Below are 25962 nucleotides of genomic sequence, written 5' to 3'. Positions count from 1 at the left end.
ATAACGTAACTACTTAAAATAAAATACATTTTGCAACTTGGCAAATATGCTAATTACCAATATTTAGTCATCATGCTGACAGGATTCATATTTCTCTGTACAATTAAATAAAATATCACAGAATAACATAAAATAATATTACATTAAATACAATAACAACAGCAAAATAATTAAAAATAAAATATATTTTCAGTGAACATTTTGCGACTTGGCAAAGATGTTAACTTCCAACATTGAATCAATTCCTCTTTAAAATAGAAAAGAATAAAATACAATGAATACTATATTATTTTATTTTATTTACAAAACAAACAAACAATAAAATAACATAACAAAATACAATAAAATGAAATAAAGTACATCGTCAGTGAACGTTTTGTGATTGGTAAATATGTTAAATACCAATATTTAGTCATCAGATTCATGTTTCTTGGTAAAAATAAAATAACATAAAATAAAATACAATAAAACAAATTAAATTTATTGTATTAAAAAAAAAATTAAGAAAGATAACATAACAGAATACAATTACTGAGAAACTAAAATAACATAAAATACAAGACAATACATCATCAGTGAACATTTTGCGACTTGGCAAATATGTTAATTAACAACATGTAATCATCATGCTGACAGGATTTAGTTTTAAATTCATGTTGAATAAAATACTATGAATTTTATTTTATGTTTTATTAAAAAACAATAAGATAACATAAAATACAACACAATAAATAAATTATAATTTTTCTTTATTTAAATAATAAGACTTGGCAAATATGTTAACTACCAACATGTTGTTGTCATGCTGACAGGATTCAGGGTGTTCTGAAAAATTTAATAAAATAACAAATTAATTTACAATAAATAAAATCAAATACAAAAATACAATAAAATTAAATCAAATACATCGTCAGTAAACATTTTGCAACTTATTTATCAGATTCATGTTTCTCTGTAAAATGTGATAACAAAATACAATACAATTACATTAAAATAAAATTACAATTTATTTTATTTAAAAAAATAAAAAGAAGATAATAAAGTAAAATGAAATACATTGTCTGTGAACATTTTTCGACTTTGGAAATATGTAACTACCAATATTTTGTCATCATGCAGACAGGATTCATGTTTCTCTGTAAAATAGAATAGAATAAAATACAATGAATAAAATGTTCTTGTATTTTATTTAAAAACAAAACAACAACAATAAAATACAATAACAAATTAAAATAAAATATACATTTTGTGACTTGGTAGATGTGTTAATACCAACATTTAGTTATCAGATTCATGTTTCTCTGTCTGTTGTACATGAGTCCCGTTACCAGGACGGTCCTGGTCCTGGTCCAGGTCCAGGTCCAGGTCCAGGTCCCGGTACTCAGAGCGCTCCATAAACACACAAAGTATCACACTCTCCCAGAACAAACATGAAAGCGCCGGCGCCGCAGGACCTCGCAGCCCACCAGCTTCTCTTTAATTGCTCTTTTCCTTTTCGGGACAATGGAGCCGCGATTCACAGAAAGAGACGTGGAAGTGAACACATTGTTTCACCGCGGCTCTCATCACGAAGCCAAACAGGGAAACGCTGCCACCCTCGGCTCGCCGTGCCAACACCGACAAACCGTCAGGTGTGATTGGGTTCATAACAGCAGCAGGTCTGTTCAGCTGGCAGCCCTGAACCCTTAAGTCTGGAGCTGCTTTTACTTAAAGACCGTCAACACACAACTTTATTTATTCACTTTCACTGATGACATTCAAAGTAATACTTTGATTAACTAAGTAGTTTTGTTGTCTAAACCAAACTGAGTAGTTTTGTTGCATAAACCTAAGTAGGTTTGTAAACTAAGTAGTTTTGTTGCCTTAACCAAACTAAGTGGTTTTGTTGCCTAAACCAAACTGAGTAGTTTTGTTGCATAAACCTAAGTAGGTTTGTAAACTAAGTAGTTTTGTTGCCTTAACCTAACTAAGTAGTTTTGTTGCCTTAACCAAACTTAGTGGTTTTGTTGCCTAAACCAAACTAAGTGGTTTTGTTGCATAAACCTAAGTAGGTTTGTAAACTAAGTAGTTTTGTTGCCTTAACCAAACTTAGTGGTTTTGTTGCCTTAACCAAACTGAGTAGTTTTGTTGCATAAACCTAAGTAGGTTTGTAAACTAAGTAGTTTTGTTGCCTTAACCTAACTAAGTAGTTTTGTTGCCTTAACCAAACTTAGTGGTTTTGTTGCCTAAACCAAACTGAGTAGTTTTGTTGCATAAACCTAAGTAGGTTTGTAAACTAAGTAGTTTTGTTGCCTTAACCTAACTAAGTAGTTTTGTTGCCTTAACCAAACTTAGTGGTTTTGTTGCCTAAACCAAACTAAGTGGTTTTGTTGCATAAACCTAAGTAGGTTTGTAAACTAAGTAGTTTTGTTGCCTTAACCAAACTTAGTGGTTTTGTTGCCTAAACCAAACTGAGTAGTTTTGTTGCATAAACCTAAGTAGGTTTGTAAACTAAGTAGTTTTGTTGCCTTAACCAAACTAAGTGGTTTTGTTGCCTAAACCAAACTGAGTAGTTTTGTTGCATAAACCTAAGTAGGTTTGTAAACTAAGTAGTTTTGTTGCCTTAACCAAACTAAGTGGTTTTGTTGCCTAAACCAAACTGAGTAGTTTTGTTGCATAAACCTAAGTAGGTTTGTAAACTAAGTAGTTTTGTTGCCTTAACCAAACTAAGTGGTTTTGTTGCCTAAACCAAACTGAGTAGTTTTGTTGCATAAACCTAAGTAGGTTTGTAAACTAAGTAGTTTTGTTGCCTTAACCTAACTAAGTAGTTTTGTTGCCTTAACCAAACTTAGTGGTTTTGTTGCCTAAACCAAACTAAGTGGTTTTGTTGCATAAACCTAAGTAGGTTTGTAAACTAAGTAGTTTTGTTGCCTTAACCAAACTAAGTGGTTTTGTTGCATAAACCTAAGTAGGTTTGTAAACTAAGTAGTTTTGTTGCCTTAACCAAACTAAGTGGTTTTGTTGCCTAAACCAAACTGAGTAGTTTTGTTGCATAAACCTAAGTAGGTTTGTAAACTAAGTAGTTTTGTTGCCTTAACCTAACTAAGTAGTTTTGTTGCCTTAACCAAACTTAGTGGTTTTGTTGCCTAAACCAAACTAAGTGGTTTTGTTGCATAAACCTAAGTAGGTTTGTAAACTAAGTAGTTTTGTTGCCTTAACCAAACTTAGTGGTTTTGTTGCCTTAACCAAACTGAGTAGTTTTGTTGCATAAACCTAAGTAGGTTTGTAAACTAAGTAGTTTTGTTGCCTTAACCTAACTAAGTAGTTTTGTTGCCTTAACCAAACTTAGTGGTTTTGTTGCCTAAACCAAACTGAGTAGTTTTGTTGCATAAACCTAAGTAGGTTTGTAAACTAAGTAGTTTTGTTGCCTTAACCTAACTAAGTAGTTTTGTTGCCTTAACCAAACTTAGTGGTTTTGTTGCCTAAACCAAACTAAGTGGTTTTGTTGCATAAACCTAAGTAGGTTTGTAAACTAAGTAGTTTTGTTGCCTTAACCAAACTTAGTGGTTTTGTTGCCTAAACCAAACTGAGTAGTTTTGTTGCATAAACCTAAGTAGGTTTGTAAACTAAGTAGTTTTGTTGCCTTAACCAAACTAAGTGGTTTTGTTGCCTAAACCAAACTGAGTAGTTTTGTTGCATAAACCTAAGTAGGTTTGTAAACTAAGTAGTTTTGTTGCCTTAACCAAACTAAGTGGTTTTGTTGCCTAAACCAAACTGAGTAGTTTTGTTGCATAAACCTAAGTAGGTTTGTAAACTAAGTAGTTTTGTTGCCTTAACCAAACTAAGTGGTTTTGTTGCCTAAACCAAACTGAGTAGTTTTGTTGCATAAACCTAAGTAGGTTTGTAAACTAAGTAGTTTTGTTGCCTTAACCTAACTAAGTAGTTTTGTTGCCTTAACCAAACTTAGTGGTTTTGTTGCCTAAACCAAACTAAGTGGTTTTGTTGCATAAACCTAAGTAGGTTTGTAAACTAAGTAGTTTTGTTGCCTTAACCAAACTTAGTGGTTTTGTTGCCTAAACCAAACTGAGTAGTTTTGTTGCATAAACCTAAGTAGGTTTGTAAACTAAGTAGTTTTGTTGCCTTAACCTAACTAAGTAGTTTTGTTGCCTTAACCAAACTTAGTGGTTTTGTTGCCTAAACCAAACTAAGTGGTTTTGTTGCATAAACCTAAGTAGGTTTGTAAACTAAGTAGTTTTGTTGCCTTAACCAAACTTAGTGGTTTTGTTGCCTAAACCAAACTGAGTAGTTTTGTTGCATAAACCTAAGTAGGTTTGTAAACTAAGTAGTTTTGTTGCCTTAACCAAACTAAGTGGTTTTGTTGCCTAAACCAAACTAAGTGGTTTTGTTGCATAAACCTAAGTAGGTTTGTAAACTAAGTAGTTTTGTTGCCTTAACCAAACTGAGTAGTTTTGTTGCATAAACCTAAGTAGGTTTGTAAACTAAGTAGTTTTGTTGCCTTAACCTAACTAAGTGGTTTTGTTGCCTAAACCAAACTAAGTAGTTTTGTTGCATAAACCTAAGTAGGTTTGTAAACTAAGTAGTTTTGTTGCCTTAACCTAACTAAGTAGTTTTGTTGTCTAAACCAAACTAAGTAGTTTTGTTGCCTAAACCAAACTAAGTGGTTTTGTTGCCTAAACCTAACTAAGTGGTTTTGTTGCCTAAACCAAACTAAGTGGTTTTGTTGCATAAACCTAAGTAGGTTTGTAAACTAAGTAGTTTTGTTGCCTTAACCAAACTAAGTGGTTTTGTTGCCTAAACCAAACTGAGTAGTTTTGTTGCATAAACCTAAGTAGGTTTGTAAACTAAGTAGTTTTGTTGCCTTAACCTAACTAAGTAGTTTTGTTGCCTTAACCAAACTTAGTGGTTTTGTTGCCTAAACCAAACTAAGTGGTTTTGTTGCATAAACCTAAATAGGTTTGTAAACTAAGTAGTTTTGTTGCCTTAACCAAACTTAGTGGTTTTGTTGCCTAAACCAAACTAAGTGGTTTTGTTGCATAAACCTAAGTAGGTTTGTAAACTAAGTAGTTTTGTTGCCTTAACCTAACTAAGTAGTTTTGTTGCCTTAACCAAACTTAGTGGTTTTGTTGCCTAAACCAAACTAAGTGGTTTTGTTGCATAAACCTAAGTAGGTTTGTAAACTAAGTAGTTTTGTTGCCTTAACCAAACTTAGTGGTTTTGTTGCCTAAACCAAACTTAGTGGTTTTGTTGCCTAAACCAAACTAAGTGGTTTTGTTGCATAAACCTAAGTAGGTTTGTAAACTAAGTAGTTTTGTTGCCTTAACCTAACTAAGTAGTTTTGTTGCCTTAACCAAACTTATTGGTTTTGTTGCCTAAACCAAACTAAGTGGTTTTGTTGCATAAACCTAAGTAGGTTTGTAAACTAAGTAGTTTTGTTGCCTTAACCAAACTTAGTGGTTTTGTTGCCTAAACCAAACTAAGTGGTTTTGTTGCATAAACCTAAGTAGGTTTGTAAACTAAGTAGTTTTGTTGCCTTAACCTAACTAAGTAGTTTTGTTGCCTTAACCAAACTTAGTGGTTTTGTTGCCTAAACCAAACTAAGTGGTTTTGTTGCATAAACCTAAGTAGGTTTGTAAACTAAGTAGTTTTGTTGCCTTAACCAAACTTAGTGGTTTTGTTGCCTAAACCAAACTGAGTAGTTTTGTTGCATAAACCTAAGTAGGTTTGTAAACTAAGTAGTTTTGTTGCCTTAACCAAACTAAGTGGTTTTGTTGCCTAAACCAAACTGAGTAGTTTTGTTGCATAAACCTAAGTAGGTTTGTAAACTAAGTAGTTTTGTTGCCTTAACCAAACTAAGTGGTTTTGTTGCCTAAACCAAACTGAGTAGTTTTGTTGCATAAACCTAAGTAGGTTTGTAAACTAAGTAGTTTTGTTGCCTTAACCAAACTAAGTGGTTTTGTTGCCTAAACCAAACTGAGTAGTTTTGTTGCATAAACCTAAGTAGGTTTGTAAACTAAGTAGTTTTGTTGCCTTAACCTAACTAAGTAGTTTTGTTGCCTTAACCAAACTAAGTGGTTTTGTTGCATAAACCTAAGTAGGTTTGTAAACTAAGTAGTTTTGTTGCCTTAACCAAACTTAGTGGTTTTGTTGCCTAAACCAAACTGAGTAGTTTTGTTGCATAAACCTAAGTAGGTTTGTAAACTAAGTAGTTTTGTTGCCTTAACCTAACTAAGTAGTTTTGTTGCCTTAACCAAACTTAGTGGTTTTGTTGCCTAAACCAAACTAAGTGGTTTTGTTGCATAAACCTAAGTAGGTTTGTAAACTAAGTAGTTTTGTTGCCTTAACCAAACTTAGTGGTTTTGTTGCCTAAACCAAACTGAGTAGTTTTGTTGCAAAAACCTAAGTAGGTTTGTAAACTAAGTAGTTTTGTTGCCTTAACCAAACTAAGTGGTTTTGTTGCCTAAACCAAACTAAGTGGTTTTGTTGCATAAACCTAAGTAGGTTTGTAAACTAAGTAGTTTTGTTGCCTTAACCAAACTAAGTAGTTTTGTTGCATAAACCTAAGTAGGTTTGTAAACTAAGTAGTTTTGTTGCCTTAACCTAACTAAGTGGTTTTGTTGCCTAAACCAAACTAAGTAGTTTTGTTGCATAAACCTAAGTAGGTTTGTAAACTAAGTAGTTTTGTTGCCTTAACCTAACTAAGTAGTTTTGTTGTCTAAACCAAACTAAGTAGTTTTGTTGCCTAAACCAAACTAAGTGGTTTTGTTGCCTAAACCAAACTAAGTGGTTTTGTTGCCTAAACCTAACTAAGTGGTTTTGTTGCCTAAACCAAACTAAGTGGTTTTGTTGCATAAACCTAAGTAGGTTTGTAAACTAAGTAGTTTTGTTGCCTTAACCAAACTAAGTAGTTTTGTTGCATAAACCTAAGTAGGTTTGTAAACTAAGTAGTTTTGTTGCCTTAACCTAACTAAGTGGTTTTGTTGCCTAAACCAAACTAAGTAGTTTTCTTGCATAAACCTAAGTAGGTTTGTAAACTAAGTAGTTTTGTTGCCTTAACCTAACTAAGTAGTTTTGTTGTCTAAACCAAACTAAGTAGTTTTGTTGCCTAAACCAAACTAAGTGGTTTTGTTGCCTAAACCTAACTAAGTGGTTTTGTTGCATAAACCTAAGTAGGTTTGTAAACTAAGTAGTTTTGTTGCCTTAACCAAACTAAGTAGTTTTGTTGCCTAAACCAAACTAAGTGGTTTTGTTGCATAAACCTAAGTAGGTTTGTAAACTAAGTAGTTTTGTTGCCTTAACCAAACTGAGTAGTTTTGTTGCATAAACCTAAGTAGGTTTGTAAACTAAGTAGTTTTGTTGCCTTAACCAAACTAAGTGGTTTTGTTGCCTAAACCAAACTAAGTGGTTTTGTTGCATAAACCTAAGTAGGTTTGTAAACTAAGTAGTTTTGTTGCCTTAACCAAACTAAGTAGTTTTGTTGCATAAACCTAAGTAGGTTTGTAAACTAAGTAGTTTTGTTGCCTTAACCTAACTAAGTGGTTTTGTTGCCTAAACCAAACTAAGTGGTTTTGTTGCCTAAACCAAACTAAGTAGTTTTGTTGCATAAACCTAAGTAGGTTTGTAAACTAAGTAGTTTTGTTGCCTTAACCTAACTAAGTAGTTTTGTTGTCTAAACCAAACTAAGTAGTTTTGTTGCCTAAACCAAACTAAGTGGTTTTGTTGCCTAAACCTAACTAAGTGGTTTTGTTGCCTAAACCAAACTAAGTGGTTTTGTTGCCTAAACCAAACTAAGTGGTTTTGTTGCATAAACCTAAGTAGGTTTGTAAACTAAGTAGTTTTGTTGCCTTAACCAAACTTAGTGGTTTTGTTGCATAAACCAAACTAAGTGGTTTTGTTGCATAAACCTAAGTAGGTTTGTAAACTAAGTAGTTTTGTTGCCTTAACCAAACTTAGTGGTTTTGTTGCCTAAACCAAACTGAGTAGTTTTGTTGCATAAACCTAAGTAGGTTTGTAAACTAAGTAGTTTTGTTGCCTTAACCAAACTAAGTGGTTTTGTTGCCTAAACCAAACTGAGTAGTTTTGTTGCATAAACCTAAGTAGGTTTGTAAACTAAGTAGTTTTGTTGCCTTAACCAAACTAAGTGGTTTTGTTGCCTAAACCAAACTGAGTAGTTTTGTTGCATAAACCTAAGTAGGTTTGTAAACTAAGTAGTTTTGTTGCCTTAACCAAACTAAGTGGTTTTGTTGCCTAAACCAAACTGAGTAGTTTTGTTGCATAAACCTAAGTAGGTTTGTAAACTAAGTAGTTTTGTTGCCTTAACCTAACTAAGTAGTTTTGTTGCCTTAACCAAACTAAGTGGTTTTGTTGCATAAACCTAAGTAGGTTTGTAAACTAAGTAGTTTTGTTGCCTTAACCAAACTTAGTGGTTTTGTTGCCTAAACCAAACTGAGTAGTTTTGTTGCATAAACCTAAGTAGGTTTGTAAACTAAGTAGTTTTGTTGCCTTAACCTAACTAAGTAGTTTTGTTGCCTTAACCAAACTTAGTGGTTTTGTTGCCTAAACCAAACTAAGTGGTTTTGTTGCATAAACCTAAGTAGGTTTGTAAACTAAGTAGTTTTGTTGCCTTAACCAAACTTAGTGGTTTTGTTGCCTAAACCAAACTGAGTAGTTTTGTTGCATAAACCTAAGTAGGTTTGTAAACTAAGTAGTTTTGTTGCCTTAACCAAACTAAGTGGTTTTGTTGCCTAAACCAAACTGAGTAGTTTTGTTGCATAAACCTAAGTAGGTTTGTAAACTAAGTAGTTTTGTTGCCTTAACCAAACTAAGTGGTTTTGTTGCCTAAACCAAACTGAGTAGTTTTGTTGCATAAACCTAAGTAGGTTTGTAAACTAAGTAGTTTTGTTGCCTTAACCAAACTAAGTGGTTTTGTTGCCTAAACCAAACTGAGTAGTTTTGTTGCATAAACCTAAGTAGGTTTGTAAACTAAGTAGTTTTGTTGCCTTAACCTAACTAAGTAGTTTTGTTGCCTTAACCAAACTTAGTGGTTTTGTTGCCTAAACCAAACTAAGTGGTTTTGTTGCATAAACCTAAGTAGGTTTGTAAACTAAGTAGTTTTGTTGCCTTAACCAAACTTAGTGGTTTTGTTGCCTAAACCAAACTGAGTAGTTTTGTTGCATAAACCTAAGTAGGTTTGTAAACTAAGTAGTTTTGTTGCCTTAACCTAACTAAGTAGTTTTGTTGCCTTAACCAAACTTAGTGGTTTTGTTGCCTAAACCAAACTAAGTGGTTTTGTTGCATAAACCTAAGTAGGTTTGTAAACTAAGTAGTTTTGTTGCCTTAACCTAACTAAGTAGTTTTGTTGTCTAAACCAAACTAAGTAGTTTTGTTGCCTAAACCAAACTAAGTGGTTTTGTTGCCTAAACCTAACTAAGTGGTTTTGTTGCCTAAACCAAACTAAGTGGTTTTGTTGCATAAACCTAAGTAGGTTTGTAAACTAAGTAGTTTTGTTGCCTTAACCAAACTAAGTGGTTTTGTTGCCTAAACCAAACTGAGTAGTTTTGTTGCATAAACCTAAGTAGGTTTGTAAACTAAGTAGTTTTGTTGCCTTAACCTAACTAAGTAGTTTTGTTGCCTTAACCAAACTTAGTGGTTTTGTTGCCTAAACCAAACTAAGTGGTTTTGTTGCATAAACCTAAATAGGTTTGTAAACTAAGTAGTTTTGTTGCCTTAACCAAACTTAGTGGTTTTGTTGCCTAAACCAAACTAAGTGGTTTTGTTGCATAAACCTAAGTAGGTTTGTAAACTAAGTAGTTTTGTTGCCTTAACCTAACTAAGTAGTTTTGTTGCCTTAACCAAACTTAGTGGTTTTGTTGCCTAAACCAAACTAAGTGGTTTTGTTGCATAAACCTAAGTAGGTTTGTAAACTAAGTAGTTTTGTTGCCTTAACCAAACTTAGTGGTTTTGTTGCCTAAACCAAACTTAGTGGTTTTGTTGCCTAAACCAAACTAAGTGGTTTTGTTGCATAAACCTAAGTAGGTTTGTAAACTAAGTAGTTTTGTTGCCTTAACCTAACTAAGTAGTTTTGTTGCCTTAACCAAACTTATTGGTTTTGTTGCCTAAACCAAACTAAGTGGTTTTGTTGCATAAACCTAAGTAGGTTTGTAAACTAAGTAGTTTTGTTGCCTTAACCAAACTTAGTGGTTTTGTTGCCTAAACCAAACTAAGTGGTTTTGTTGCATAAACCTAAGTAGGTTTGTAAACTAAGTAGTTTTGTTGCCTTAACCTAACTAAGTAGTTTTGTTGCCTTAACCAAACTTAGTGGTTTTGTTGCCTAAACCAAACTAAGTGGTTTTGTTGCATAAACCTAAGTAGGTTTGTAAACTAAGTAGTTTTGTTGCCTTAACCAAACTTAGTGGTTTTGTTGCCTAAACCAAACTGAGTAGTTTTGTTGCATAAACCTAAGTAGGTTTGTAAACTAAGTAGTTTTGTTGCCTTAACCAAACTAAGTGGTTTTGTTGCCTAAACCAAACTGAGTAGTTTTGTTGCATAAACCTAAGTAGGTTTGTAAACTAAGTAGTTTTGTTGCCTTAACCAAACTAAGTGGTTTTGTTGCCTAAACCAAACTGAGTAGTTTTGTTGCATAAACCTAAGTAGGTTTGTAAACTAAGTAGTTTTGTTGCCTTAACCAAACTAAGTGGTTTTGTTGCCTAAACCAAACTGAGTAGTTTTGTTGCATAAACCTAAGTAGGTTTGTAAACTAAGTAGTTTTGTTGCCTTAACCTAACTAAGTAGTTTTGTTGCCTTAACCAAACTAAGTGGTTTTGTTGCATAAACCTAAGTAGGTTTGTAAACTAAGTAGTTTTGTTGCCTTAACCAAACTTAGTGGTTTTGTTGCCTAAACCAAACTGAGTAGTTTTGTTGCATAAACCTAAGTAGGTTTGTAAACTAAGTAGTTTTGTTGCCTTAACCTAACTAAGTAGTTTTGTTGCCTTAACCAAACTTAGTGGTTTTGTTGCCTAAACCAAACTAAGTGGTTTTGTTGCATAAACCTAAGTAGGTTTGTAAACTAAGTAGTTTTGTTGCCTTAACCAAACTTAGTGGTTTTGTTGCCTAAACCAAACTGAGTAGTTTTGTTGCAAAAACCTAAGTAGGTTTGTAAACTAAGTAGTTTTGTTGCCTTAACCAAACTAAGTGGTTTTGTTGCCTAAACCAAACTAAGTGGTTTTGTTGCATAAACCTAAGTAGGTTTGTAAACTAAGTAGTTTTGTTGCCTTAACCAAACTAAGTAGTTTTGTTGCATAAACCTAAGTAGGTTTGTAAACTAAGTAGTTTTGTTGCCTTAACCTAACTAAGTGGTTTTGTTGCCTAAACCAAACTAAGTAGTTTTGTTGCATAAACCTAAGTAGGTTTGTAAACTAAGTAGTTTTGTTGCCTTAACCTAACTAAGTAGTTTTGTTGTCTAAACCAAACTAAGTAGTTTTGTTGCCTAAACCAAACTAAGTGGTTTTGTTGCCTAAACCAAACTAAGTGGTTTTGTTGCCTAAACCTAACTAAGTGGTTTTGTTGCCTAAACCAAACTAAGTGGTTTTGTTGCATAAACCTAAGTAGGTTTGTAAACTAAGTAGTTTTGTTGCCTTAACCAAACTAAGTAGTTTTGTTGCATAAACCTAAGTAGGTTTGTAAACTAAGTAGTTTTGTTGCCTTAACCTAACTAAGTGGTTTTGTTGCCTAAACCAAACTAAGTAGTTTTCTTGCATAAACCTAAGTAGGTTTGTAAACTAAGTAGTTTTGTTGCCTTAACCTAACTAAGTAGTTTTGTTGTCTAAACCAAACTAAGTAGTTTTGTTGCCTAAACCAAACTAAGTGGTTTTGTTGCCTAAACCTAACTAAGTGGTTTTGTTGCATAAACCTAAGTAGGTTTGTAAACTAAGTAGTTTTGTTGCCTTAACCAAACTAAGTAGTTTTGTTGCCTAAACCAAACTAAGTGGTTTTGTTGCATAAACCTAAGTAGGTTTGTAAACTAAGTAGTTTTGTTGCCTTAACCAAACTGAGTAGTTTTGTTGCATAAACCTAAGTAGGTTTGTAAACTAAGTAGTTTTGTTGCCTTAACCAAACTAAGTGGTTTTGTTGCCTAAACCAAACTAAGTGGTTTTGTTGCATAAACCTAAGTAGGTTTGTAAACTAAGTAGTTTTGTTGCCTTAACCAAACTAAGTAGTTTTGTTGCATAAACCTAAGTAGGTTTGTAAACTAAGTAGTTTTGTTGCCTTAACCTAACTAAGTGGTTTTGTTGCCTAAACCAAACTAAGTGGTTTTGTTGCCTAAACCAAACTAAGTAGTTTTGTTGCATAAACCTAAGTAGGTTTGTAAACTAAGTAGTTTTGTTGCCTTAACCTAACTAAGTAGTTTTGTTGTCTAAACCAAACTAAGTAGTTTTGTTGCCTAAACCAAACTAAGTGGTTTTGTTGCCTAAACCTAACTAAGTGGTTTTGTTGCCTAAACCAAACTAAGTGGTTTTGTTGCCTAAACCAAACTAAGTGGTTTTGTTGCATAAACCTAAGTAGGTTTGTAAACTAAGTAGTTTTGTTGCCTTAACCAAACTTAGTGGTTTTGTTGCATAAACCAAACTAAGTGGTTTTGTTGCATAAACCTAAGTAGGTTTGTAAACTAAGTAGTTTTGTTGCCTTAACCAAACTTAGTGGTTTTGTTGCCTAAACCAAACTGAGTAGTTTTGTTGCATAAACCTAAGTAGGTTTGTAAACTAAGTAGTTTTGTTGCCTTAACCAAACTAAGTGGTTTTGTTGCCTAAACCAAACTGAGTAGTTTTGTTGCATAAACCTAAGTAGGTTTGTAAACTAAGTAGTTTTGTTGCCTTAACCAAACTAAGTGGTTTTGTTGCCTAAACCAAACTGAGTAGTTTTGTTGCATAAACCTAAGTAGGTTTGTAAACTAAGTAGTTTTGTTGCCTTAACCAAACTAAGTGGTTTTGTTGCCTAAACCAAACTGAGTAGTTTTGTTGCATAAACCTAAGTAGGTTTGTAAACTAAGTAGTTTTGTTGCCTTAACCTAACTAAGTAGTTTTGTTGCCTTAACCAAACTAAGTGGTTTTGTTGCATAAACCTAAGTAGGTTTGTAAACTAAGTAGTTTTGTTGCCTTAACCAAACTTAGTGGTTTTGTTGCCTAAACCAAACTGAGTAGTTTTGTTGCATAAACCTAAGTAGGTTTGTAAACTAAGTAGTTTTGTTGCCTTAACCTAACTAAGTAGTTTTGTTGCCTTAACCAAACTTAGTGGTTTTGTTGCCTAAACCAAACTAAGTGGTTTTGTTGCATAAACCTAAGTAGGTTTGTAAACTAAGTAGTTTTGTTGCCTTAACCAAACTTAGTGGTTTTGTTGCCTAAACCAAACTGAGTAGTTTTGTTGCATAAACCTAAGTAGGTTTGTAAACTAAGTAGTTTTGTTGCCTTAACCAAACTAAGTGGTTTTGTTGCCTAAACCAAACTGAGTAGTTTTGTTGCATAAACCTAAGTAGGTTTGTAAACTAAGTAGTTTTGTTGCCTTAACCAAACTAAGTGGTTTTGTTGCCTAAACCAAACTGAGTAGTTTTGTTGCATAAACCTAAGTAGGTTTGTAAACTAAGTAGTTTTGTTGCCTTAACCAAACTAAGTGGTTTTGTTGCCTAAACCAAACTGAGTAGTTTTGTTGCATAAACCTAAGTAGGTTTGTAAACTAAGTAGTTTTGTTGCCTTAACCTAACTAAGTAGTTTTGTTGCCTTAACCAAACTTAGTGGTTTTGTTGCCTAAACCAAACTAAGTGGTTTTGTTGCATAAACCTAAGTAGGTTTGTAAACTAAGTAGTTTTGTTGCCTTAACCAAACTTAGTGGTTTTGTTGCCTAAACCAAACTGAGTAGTTTTGTTGCATAAACCTAAGTAGGTTTGTAAACTAAGTAGTTTTGTTGCCTTAACCTAACTAAGTAGTTTTGTTGCCTTAACCAAACTTAGTGGTTTTGTTGCCTAAACCAAACTAAGTGGTTTTGTTGCATAAACCTAAGTAGGTTTGTAAACTAAGTAGTTTTGTTGCCTTAACCTAACTAAGTAGTTTTGTTGTCTAAACCAAACTAAGTAGTTTTGTTGCCTAAACCAAACTAAGTGGTTTTGTTGCCTAAACCTAACTAAGTGGTTTTGTTGCCTAAACCAAACTAAGTGGTTTTGTTGCATAAACCTAAGTAGGTTTGTAAACTAAGTAGTTTTGTTGCCTTAACCAAACTAAGTGGTTTTGTTGCCTAAACCAAACTGAGTAGTTTTGTTGCATAAACCTAAGTAGGTTTGTAAACTAAGTAGTTTTGTTGCCTTAACCTAACTAAGTAGTTTTGTTGCCTTAACCAAACTTAGTGGTTTTGTTGCCTAAACCAAACTAAGTGGTTTTGTTGCATAAACCTAAATAGGTTTGTAAACTAAGTAGTTTTGTTGCCTTAACCAAACTTAGTGGTTTTGTTGCCTAAACCAAACTAAGTGGTTTTGTTGCATAAACCTAAGTAGGTTTGTAAACTAAGTAGTTTTGTTGCCTTAACCTAACTAAGTAGTTTTGTTGCCTTAACCAAACTTAGTGGTTTTGTTGCCTAAACCAAACTAAGTGGTTTTGTTGCATAAACCTAAGTAGGTTTGTAAACTAAGTAGTTTTGTTGCCTTAACCAAACTTAGTGGTTTTGTTGCCTAAACCAAACTTAGTGGTTTTGTTGCCTAAACCAAACTAAGTGGTTTTGTTGCATAAACCTAAGTAGGTTTGTAAACTAAGTAGTTTTGTTGCCTTAACCTAACTAAGTAGTTTTGTTGCCTTAACCAAACTTATTGGTTTTGTTGCCTAAACCAAACTAAGTGGTTTTGTTGCATAAACCTAAGTAGGTTTGTAAACTAAGTAGTTTTGTTGCCTTAACCAAACTTAGTGGTTTTGTTGCCTAAACCAAACTAAGTGGTTTTGTTGCATAAACCTAAGTAGGTTTGTAAACTAAGTAGTTTTGTTGCCTTAACCTAACTAAGTAGTTTTGTTGCCTTAACCAAACTTAGTGGTTTTGTTGCCTAAACCAAACTAAGTGGTTTTGTTGCATAAACCTAAGTAGGTTTGTAAACTAAGTAGTTTTGTTGCCTTAACCAAACTTAGTGGTTTTGTTGCCTAAACCAAACTGAGTAGTTTTGTTGCATAAACCTAAGTAGGTTTGTAAACTAAGTAGTTTTGTTGCCTTAACCAAACTAAGTGGTTTTGTTGCCTAAACCAAACTGAGTAGTTTTGTTGCATAAACCTAAGTAGGTTTGTAAACTAAGTAGTTTTGTTGCCTTAACCAAACTAAGTGGTTTTGTTGCCTAAACCAAACTGAGTAGTTTTGTTGCATAAACCTAAGTAGGTTTGTAAACTAAGTAGTTTTGTTGCCTTAACCAAACTAAGTGGTTTTGTTGCCTAAACCAAACTGAGTAGTTTTGTTGCATAAACCTAAGTAGGTTTGTAAACTAAGTAGTTTTGTTGCCTTAACCTAACTAAGTAGTTTTGTTGCCTTAACCAAACTAAGTGGTTTTGTTGCATAAACCTAAGTAGGTTTGTAAACTAAGTAGTTTTGTTGCCTTAACCAAACTTAGTGGTTTTGTTGCCTAAACCAAACTGAGTAGTTTTGTTGCATAAACCTAAGTAGGTTTGTAAACTAAGTAGTTTTGTTGCCTTAACCTAACTAAGTAGTTTTGTTGCCTTAACCAAACTTAGTGGTTTTGTTGCCTAAACCAAACTAAGTGGTTTTGTTGCATAAACCTAAGTAGGTTTGTAAACTAAGTAGTTTTGTTGCCTTAACCAAACTTAGTGGTTTTGTTGCCTAAACCAAACTGAGTAGTTTTGTTGCAAAAACCTAAGTAGGTTTGTAAACTAAGTAGTTTTGTTGCCTTAACCAAACTAAGTGGTTTTGTTGCCTAAACCAAACTAAGTGGTTTTGTTGCATAAACCTAAGTAGGTTTGTAAACTAAGTAGTTTTGTTGCCTTAACCAAACTAAGTAGTTTTGTTGCATAAACCTAAGTAGGTTTGTAAACTAAGTAGTTTTGTTGCCTTAACCTAACTAAGTGGTTTTGTTGCCTAAACCAAACTAAGTAGTTTTGTTGCATAAACCTAAGTAGGTTTGTAAACTAAGTAGTTTTGTTGCCTTAACCTAACTAAGTAGTTTTGTTGTCTAAACCAAACTAAGTAGTTTTGTTGCCTAAACCAAACTAAGTGGTTTTGTTGCCTAAACCAAACTAAGTGGTTTTGTTGCCTAAACCTAACTAAGTGGTTTTGTTGCCTAAACCAAACTAAGTGGTTTTGTTGCATAAACCTAAGTAGGTTTGTAAACTAAGTAGTTTTGTTGCCTTAACCAAACTAAGTAGTTTTGTTGCATAAACCTAAGTAGGTTTGTAAACTAAGTAGTTTTGTTGCCTTAACCTAACTAAGTGGTTTTGTTGCCTAAACCAAACTAAGTAGTTTTCTTGCATAAACCTAAGTAGGTTTGTAAACTAAGTAGTTTTGTTGCCTTAACCTAACTAAGTAGTTTTGTTGTCTAAACCAAACTAAGTAGTTTTGTTGCCTAAACCAAACTAAGTGGTTTTGTTGCCTAAACCTAACTAAGTGGTTTTGTTGCATAAACCTAAGTAGGTTTGTAAACTAAGTAGTTTTGTTGCCTTAACCAAACTAAGTAGTTTTGTTGCCTAAACCAAACTAAGTGGTTTTGTTGCATAAACCTAAGTAGGTTTGTAAACTAAGTAGTTTTGTTGCCTTAACCAAACTGAGTAGTTTTGTTGCATAAACCTAAGTAGGTTTGTAAACTAAGTAGTTTTGTTGCCTTAACCAAACTAAGTGGTTTTGTTGCCTAAACCAAACTAAGTGGTTTTGTTGCATAAACCTAAGTAGGTTTGTAAACTAAGTAGTTTTGTTGCCTTAACCAAACTAAGTAGTTTTGTTGCATAAACCTAAGTAGGTTTGTAAACTAAGTAGTTTTGTTGCCTTAACCTAACTAAGTGGTTTTGTTGCCTAAACCAAACTAAGTGGTTTTGTTGCCTAAACCAAACTAAGTAGTTTTGTTGCATAAACCTAAGTAGGTTTGTAAACTAAGTAGTTTTGTTGCCTTAACCTAACTAAGTAGTTTTGTTGTCTAAACCAAACTAAGTAGTTTTGTTGCCTAAACCAAACTAAGTGGTTTTGTTGCCTAAACCTAACTAAGTGGTTTTGTTGCCTAAACCAAACTAAGTGGTTTTGTTGCCTAAACCAAACTAAGTGGTTTTGTTGCATAAACCTAAGTAGGTTTGTAAACTAAGTAGTTTTGTTGCCTTAACCAAACTTAGTGGTTTTGTTGCATAAACCAAACTAAGTGGTTTTGTTGCATAAACCTAAGTAGGTTTGTAAACTAAGTAGTTTTGTTGCCTTAACCAAACTTAGTGGTTTTGTTGCCTAAACCAAACTGAGTAGTTTTGTTGCATAAACCTAAGTAGGTTTGTAAACTAAGTAGTTTTGTTGCCTTAACCAAACTAAGTGGTTTTGTTGCCTAAACCAAACTGAGTAGTTTTGTTGCATAAACCTAAGTAGGTTTGTAAACTAAGTAGTTTTGTTGCCTTAACCAAACTAAGTGGTTTTGTTGCCTAAACCAAACTGAGTAGTTTTGTTGCATAAACCTAAGTAGGTTTGTAAACTAAGTAGTTTTGTTGCCTTAACCAAACTAAGTGGTTTTGTTGCCTAAACCAAACTGAGTAGTTTTGTTGCATAAACCTAAGTAGGTTTGTAAACTAAGTAGTTTTGTTGCCTTAACCTAACTAAGTAGTTTTGTTGCCTTAACCAAACTAAGTGGTTTTGTTGCATAAACCTAAGTAGGTTTGTAAACTAAGTAGTTTTGTTGCCTTAACCAAACTTAGTGGTTTTGTTGCCTAAACCAAACTGAGTAGTTTTGTTGCATAAACCTAAGTAGGTTTGTAAACTAAGTAGTTTTGTTGCCTTAACCTAACTAAGTAGTTTTGTTGCCTTAACCAAACTTAGTGGTTTTGTTGCCTAAACCAAACTAAGTGGTTTTGTTGCATAAACCTAAGTAGGTTTGTAAACTAAGTAGTTTTGTTGCCTTAACCAAACTTAGTGGTTTTGTTGCCTAAACCAAACTGAGTAGTTTTGTTGCATAAACCTAAGTAGGTTTGTAAACTAAGTAGTTTTGTTGCCTTAACCAAACTAAGTGGTTTTGTTGCCTAAACCAAACTGAGTAGTTTTGTTGCATAAACCTAAGTAGGTTTGTAAACTAAGTAGTTTTGTTGCCTTAACCAAACTAAGTGGTTTTGTTGCCTAAACCAAACTGAGTAGTTTTGTTGCATAAACCTAAGTAGGTTTGTAAACTAAGTAGTTTTGTTGCCTTAACCAAACTAAGTGGTTTTGTTGCCTAAACCAAACTGAGTAGTTTTGTTGCATAAACCTAAGTAGGTTTGTAAACTAAGTAGTTTTGTTGCCTTAACCTAACTAAGTAGTTTTGTTGCCTTAACCAAACTTAGTGGTTTTGTTGCCTAAACCAAACTAAGTGGTTTTGTTGCATAAACCTAAGTAGGTTTGTAAACTAAGTAGTTTTGTTGCCTTAACCAAACTTAGTGGTTTTGTTGCCTAAACCAAACTGAGTAGTTTTGTTGCATAAACCTAAGTAGGTTTGTAAACTAAGTAGTTTTGTTGCCTTAACCTAACTAAGTAGTTTTGTTGCCTTAACCAAACTTAGTGGTTTTGTTGCCTAAACCAAACTAAGTGGTTTTGTTGCATAAACCTAAGTAGGTTTGTAAACTAAGTAGTTTTGTTGCCTTAACCAAACTTAGTGGTTTTGTTGCCTAAACCAAACTGAGTAGTTTTGTTGCATAAACCTAAGTAGGTTTGTAAACTAAGTAGTTTTGTTGCCTTAACCAAACTAAGTGGTTTTGTTGCCTAAACCAAACTAAGTGGTTTTGTTGCATAAACCTAAGTAGGTTTGTAAACTAAGTAGTTTTGTTGCCTTAACCAAACTGAGTAGTTTTGTTGCATAAACCTAAGTAGGTTTGTAAACTAAGTAGTTTTGTTGCCTTAACCTAACTAAGTGGTTTTGTTGCCTAAACCAAACTAAGTAGTTTTGTTGCATAAACCTAAGTAGGTTTGTAAACTAAGTAGTTTTGTTGCCTTAACCTAACTAAGTAGTTTTGTTGTCTAAACCAAACTAAGTAGTTTTGTTGCCTAAACCAAACTAAGTGGTTTTGTTGCCTAAACCTAACTAAGTGGTTTTGTTGCCTAAACCAAACTAAGTGGTTTTGTTGCATAAACCTAAGTAGGTTTGTAAACTAAGTAGTTTTGTTGCCTTAACCAAACTAAGTGGTTTTGTTGCCTAAACCAAACTGAGTAGTTTTGTTGCATAAACCTAAGTAGGTTTGTAAACTAAGTAGTTTTGTTGCCTTAACCTAACTAAGTAGTTTTGTTGCCTTAACCAAACTTAGTGGTTTTGTTGCCTAAACCAAACTAAGTGGTTTTGTTGCATAAACCTAAGTAGGTTTGTAAACTAAGTAGTTTTGTTGCCTTAACCAAACTAAGTGGTTTTGTTGCCTAAACCAAACTGAGTAGTTTTGTTGCATAAACCTAAGTAGGTTTGTAAACTAAGTAGTTTTGTTGCCTTAACCAAACTAAGTGGTTTTGTTGCCTAAACCAAACTGAGTAGTTTTGTTGCATAAACCTAAGTAGGTTTGTAAACTAAGTAGTTTTGTTGCCTTAACCAAACTAAGTGGTTTTGTTGCCTAAACCAAACTGAGTAGTTTTGTTGCATAAACCTAAGTAGGTTTGTAAACTAAGTAGTTTTGTTGCCTTAACCTAACTAAGTAGTTTTGTTGCCTTAACCAAACTTAGTGGTTTTGTTGCCTAAACCAAACTAAGTGGTTTTGTTGCATAAACCTAAGTAGGTTTGTAAACTAAGTAGTTTTGTTGCCTTAACCAAACTTAGTGGTTTTGTTGCCTAAACCAAACTGAGTAGTTTTGTTGCATAAACCTAAGTAGGTTTGTAAACTAAGTAGTTTTGTTGCCTTAACCTAACTAAGTAGTTTTGTTGCCTTAACCAAACTTAGTGGTTTTGTTGCCTAAACCAAACTAAGTGGTTTTGTTGCATAAACCTAAGTAGGTTTGTAAACTAAGTAGTTTTGTTGCCTTAACCAAACTTAGTGGTTTTGTTGCCTAAACCAAACTGAGTAGTTTTGTTGCATAAACCTAAGTAGGTTTGTAAACTAAGTAGTTTTGTTGCCTTAACCAAACTAAGTGGTTTTGTTGCCTAAACCAAACTAAGTGGTTTTGTTGCATAAACCTAAGTAGGTTTGTAAACTAAGTAGTTTTGTTGCCTTAACCAAACTGAGTAGTTTTGTTGCATAAACCTAAGTAGGTTTGTAAACTAAGTAGTTTTGTTGCCTTAACCTAACTAAGTGGTTTTGTTGCCTAAACCAAACTAAGTAGTTTTGTTGCATAAACCTAAGTAGGTTTGTAAACTAAGTAGTTTTGTTGCCTTAACCTAACTAAGTAGTTTTGTTGTCTAAACCAAACTAAGTAGTTTTGTTGCCTAAACCAAACTAAGTGGTTTTGTTGCCTAAACCTAACTAAGTGGTTTTGTTGCCTAAACCAAACTAAGTGGTTTTGTTGCATAAACCTAAGTAGGTTTGTAAACTAAGTAGTTTTGTTGCCTTAACCAAACTAAGTGGTTTTGTTGCCTAAACCAAACTGAGTAGTTTTGTTGCATAAACCTAAGTAGGTTTGTAAACTAAGTAGTTTTGTTGCCTTAACCTAACTAAGTAGTTTTGTTGCCTTAACCAAACTTAGTGGTTTTGTTGCCTAAACCAAACTAAGTGGTTTTGTTGCATAAACCTAAATAGGTTTGTAAACTAAGTAGTTTTGTTGCCTTAACCAAACTTAGTGGTTTTGTTGCCTAAACCAAACTAAGTGGTTTTGTTGCATAAACCTAAGTAGGTTTGTAAACTAAGTAGTTTTGTTGCCTTAACCTAACTAAGTAGTTTTGTTGCCTTAACCAAACTTAGTGGTTTTGTTGCCTAAACCAAACTAAGTGGTTTTGTTGCATAAACCTAAGTAGGTTTGTAAACTAAGTAGTTTTGTTGCCTTAACCAAACTTAGTGGTTTTGTTGCCTAAACCAAACTTAGTGGTTTTGTTGCCTAAACCAAACTAAGTGGTTTTGTTGCATAAACCTAAGTAGGTTTGTAAACTAAGTAGTTTTGTTGCCTTAACCTAACTAAGTAGTTTTGTTGCCTTAACCAAACTTATTGGTTTTGTTGCCTAAACCAAACTAAGTGGTTTTATTTGCATAAACCTAAGTAGGTTTGTAAACTAAGTAGTTTTGTTGCCTTAACCAAACTTAGTGGTTTTGTTGCCTAAACCAAACTAAGTGGTTTTGTTGCATAAACCTAAGTAGGTTTGTAAACTAAGTAGTTTTGTTGCCTTAACCTAACTAAGTAGTTTTGTTGCCTTAACCAAACTTAGTGGTTTTGTTGCCTAAACCAAACTAAGTGGTTTTGTTGCATAAACCTAAGTAGGTTTGTAAACTAAGTAGTTTTGTTGCCTTAACCAAACTTAGTGGTTTTGTTGCCTAAACCAAACTGAGTAGTTTTGTTGCATAAACCTAAGTAGGTTTGTAAACTAAGTAGTTTTGTTGCCTTAACCAAACTAAGTAGTTTTGTTGCATAAACCAAACTGAGTAGTTTTGTTGCATAAACCTAAGTAGGTTTGTAAACTAAGTAGTTTTGTTGCCTTAACCAAACTAAGTGGTTTTGTTGCCTAAACCAAACTGAGTAGTTTTGTTGCATAAACCTAAGTAGGTTTGTAAACTAAGTAGTTTTGTTGCCTTAACCAAACTAAGTGGTTTTGTTGCCTAAACCAAACTGAGTAGTTTTGTTGCATAAACCTAAGTAGGTTTGTAAACTAAGTAGTTTTGTTGCCTTAACCTAACTAAGTAGTTTTGTTGCCTTAACCAAACTAAGTGGTTTTGTTGCATAAACCTAAGTAGGTTTGTAAACTAAGTAGTTTTGTTGCCTTAACCAAACTTAGTGGTTTTGTTGCCTAAACCAAACTGAGTAGTTTTGTTGCATAAACCTAAGTAGGTTTGTAAACTAAGTAGTTTTGTTGCCTTAACCTAACTAAGTAGTTTTGTTGCCTTAACCAAACTTAGTGGTTTTGTTGCCTAAACCAAACTAAGTGGTTTTGTTGCATAAACCTAAGTAGGTTTGTAAACTAAGTAGTTTTGTTGCCTTAACCAAACTTAGTGGTTTTGTTGCCTAAACCAAACTGAGTAGTTTTGTTGCATAAACCTAAGTAGGTTTGTAAACTAAGTAGTTTTGTTGCCTTAACCAAACTAAGTGGTTTTGTTGCCTAAACCAAACTAAGTGGTTTTGTTGCATAAACCTAAGTAGGTTTGTAAACTAAGTAGTTTTGTTGCCTTAACCAAACTAAGTAGTTTTGTTGCATAAACCTAAGTAGGTTTGTAAACTAAGTAGTTTTGTTGCCTTAACCTAACTAAGTGGTTTTGTTGCCTAAACCAAACTAAGTAGTTTTGTTGCATAAACCTAAGTAGGTTTGTAAACTAAGTAGTTTTGTTGCCTTAACCTAACTAAGTAGTTTTGTTGTCTAAACCAAACTAAGTAGTTTTGTTGCCTAAACCAAACTAAGTGGTTTTGTTGCCTAAACCAAACTAAGTGGTTTTGTTGCCTAAACCTAACTAAGTGGTTTTGTTGCCTAAACCAAACTAAGTGGTTTTGTTGCATAAACCTAAGTAGGTTTGTAAACTAAGTAGTTTTGTTGCCTTAACCAAACTAAGTAGTTTTGTTGCATAAACCTAAGTAGGTTTGTAAACTAAGTAGTTTTGTTGCCTTAACCTAACTAAGTGGTTTTGTTGCCTAAACCAAACTAAGTAGTTTTCTTGCATAAACCTAAGTAGGTTTGTAAACTAAGTAGTTTTGTTGCCTTAACCTAACTAAGTAGTTTTGTTGTCTAAACCAAACTAAGTAGTTTTGTTGCCTAAACCAAACTAAGTGGTTTTGTTGCCTAAACCTAACTAAGTGGTTTTGTTGCATAAACCTAAGTAGGTTTGTAAACTAAGTAGTTTTGTTGCCTTAACCAAACTAAGTAGTTTTGTTGCCTAAACCAAACTAAGTGGTTTTGTTGCATAAACCTAAGTAGGTTTGTAAACTAAGTAGTTTTTTTGCCTTAACCAAACTGAGTAGTTTTGTTGCATAAACCTAAGTAGGTTTGTAAACTAAGTAGTTTTGTTGCCTTAACCAAACTAAGTGGTTTTGTTGCCTAAACCAAACTAAGTGGTTTTGTTGCATAAACCTAAGTAGGTTTGTAAACTAAGTAGTTTTGTTGCCTTAACCAAACTAAGTAGTTTTGTTGCATAAACCTAAGTAGGTTTGTAAACTAAGTAGTTTTGTTGCCTTAACCTAACTAAGTGGTTTTGTTGCCTAAACCAAACTAAGTGGTTTTGTTGCCTAAACCAAACTAAGTAGTTTTGTTGCATAAACCTAAGTAGGTTTGTAAACTAAGTAGTTTTGTTGCCTTAACCTAACTAAGTAGTTTTGTTGTCTAAACCAAACTAAGTAGTTTTGTTGCCTAAACCAAACTAAGTGGTTTTGTTGCCTAAACCTAACTAAGTGGTTTTGTTGCCTAAACCAAACTAAGTGGTTTTGTTGCCTAAACCAAACTAAGTGGTTTTGTTGCATAAACCTAAGTAGGTTTGTAAACTAAGTAGTTTTGTTGCCTTAACCAAACTTAGTGGTTTTGTTGCCTAAACCAAACTGAGTAGTTTTGTTGCATAAACCTAAGTAGGTTTGTAAACTAAGTAGTTTTGTTGCCTTAACCAAACTAAGTGGTTTTGTTGCCTAAACCAAACTGAGTAGTTTTGTTGCATAAACCTAAGTAGGTTTGTAAACTAAGTAGTTTTGTTGCCTTAACCAAACTAAGTGGTTTTGTTGCCTAAACCAAACTGAGTAGTTTTGTTGCATAAACCTAAGTAGGTTTGTAAACTAAGTAGTTTTGTTGCCTTAACCAAACTAAGTGGTTTTGTTGCCTAAACCAAACTGAGTAGTTTTGTTGCATAAACCTAAGTAGGTTTGTAAACTAAGTAGTTTTGTTGCCTTAACCTAACTAAGTAGTTTTGTTGCCTTAACCAAACTAAGTGGTTTTGTTGCATAAACCTAAGTAGGTTTGTAAACTAAGTAGTTTTGTTGCCTTAACCAAACTTAGTGGTTTTGTTGCCTAAACCAAACTGAGTAGTTTTGTTGCATAAACCTAAGTAGGTTTGTAAACTAAGTAGTTTTGTTGCCTTAACCTAACTAAGTAGTTTTGTTGCCTTAACCAAACTTAGTGGTTTTGTTGCCTAAACCAAACTAAGTGGTTTTGTTGCATAAACCTAAGTAGGTTTGTAAACTAAGTAGTTTTGTTGCCTTAACCAAACTTAGTGGTTTTGTTGCCTAAACCAAACTGAGTAGTTTTGTTGCATAAACCTAAGTAGGTTTGTAAACTAAGTAGTTTTGTTGCCTTAACCAAACTAAGTGGTTTTGTTGCCTAAACCAAACTAAGTGGTTTTGTTGCATAAACCTAAGTAGGTTTGTAAACTAAGTAGTTTTGTTGCCTTAACCAAACTAAGTAGTTTTGTTGCATAAACCTAAGTAGGTTTGTAAACTAAGTAGTTTTGTTGCCTTAACCTAACTAAGTGGTTTTGTTGCCTAAACCAAACTAAGTAGTTTTGTTGCATAAACCTAAGTAGGTTTGTAAACTAAGTAGTTTTGTTGCCTTAACCTAACTAAGTAGTTTTGTTGTCTAAACCAAACTAAGTAGTTTTGTTGCCTAAACCAAACTAAGTGGTTTTGTTGCCTAAACCAAACTAAGTGGTTTTGTTGCCTAAACCTAACTAAGTGGTTTTGTTGCATAAACCTAAGTAGGTTTGTAAACTAAGTAGTTTTGTTGCCTTAACCAAACTAAGTAGTTTTGTTGCCTAAACCAAACTAAGTGGTTTTGTTGCATAAACCTAAGTAGGTTTGTAAACTAAGTAGTTTTGTTGCCTTAACCAAACTGAGTAGTTTTGTTGCATAAACCTAAGTAGGTTTGTAAACTAAGTAGTTTTGTTGCCTTAACCAAACTAAGTGGTTTTGTTGCCTAAACCAAACTAAGTGGTTTTGTTGCATAAACCTAAGTAGGTTTGTAAACTAAGTAGTTTTGTTGCCTTAACCAAACTAAGTAGTTTTGTTGCATAAACCTAAGTAGGTTTGTAAACTAAGTAGTTTTGTTGCCTTAACCTAACTAAGTGGTTTTGTTGCCTAAACCAAACTAAGTGGTTTTGTTGCCTAAACCAAACTAAGTAGTTTTGTTGCATAAACCTAAGTAGGTTTGTAAACTAAGTAGTTTTGTTGCCTTAACCTAACTAAGTAGTTTTGTTGTCTAAACCAAACTAAGTAGTTTTGTTGCCTAAACCAAACTAAGTGGTTTTGTTGCCTAAACCTAACTAAGTGGTTTTGTTGCCTAAACCAAACTAAGTGGTTTTGTTGCCTAAACCAAACTAAGTGGTTTTGTTGCATAAACCTAAGTAGGTTTGTAAACTAAGTAGTTTTGTTGCCTTAACCAAACTTAGTGGTTTTGTTGCATAAACCAAACTAAGTGGTTTTGTTGCATAAACCTAAGTAGGTTTGTAAACTAAGTAGTTTTGTTGCCTTAACCAAACTTAGTGGTTTTGTTGCCTAAACCAAACTGAGTAGTTTTGTTGCATAAACCTAAGTAGGTTTGTAAACTAAGTAGTTTTGTTGCCTTAACCAAACTAAGTGGTTTTGTTGCCTAAACCAAACTAAGTGGTTTTGTTGCATAAACCTAAGTAGGTTTGTAAACTAAGTAGTTTTGTTGCCTTAACCAAACTAAGTAGTTTTGTTGCATAAACCTAAGTAGGTTTGTAA

The 25962-nt window shown here is 33.4% G+C and overlaps 1 long non-coding RNA gene across 1 annotated transcript in view; it reads right to left on the bottom strand.

The window, feature by feature from the left end:
• Positions 1 to 770: 770 nt before the first annotated feature.
• The window catches only part of LOC141763003 (uncharacterized), a 34314-nt gene continuing 9122 nt past the window's right edge, over positions 771 to 25962 (bottom strand). The window contains exon 3 of the long non-coding RNA XR_012592959.1: positions 771 to 1136. This is a non-coding gene — a long non-coding RNA (uncharacterized LOC141763003). The remainder of the gene's footprint in view (positions 1137 to 25962) is intronic.

The sequence above is a fragment of the Sebastes fasciatus genome, chromosome 24 (genome assembly GCF_043250625.1).
Source record: "Sebastes fasciatus isolate fSebFas1 chromosome 24, fSebFas1.pri, whole genome shotgun sequence".
NCBI classification, from domain to species: Eukaryota; Metazoa; Chordata; class Actinopteri; order Perciformes; family Sebastidae; genus Sebastes; species Sebastes fasciatus.
This window is presented reverse-complemented; position numbering and strand designations above follow the sequence as displayed.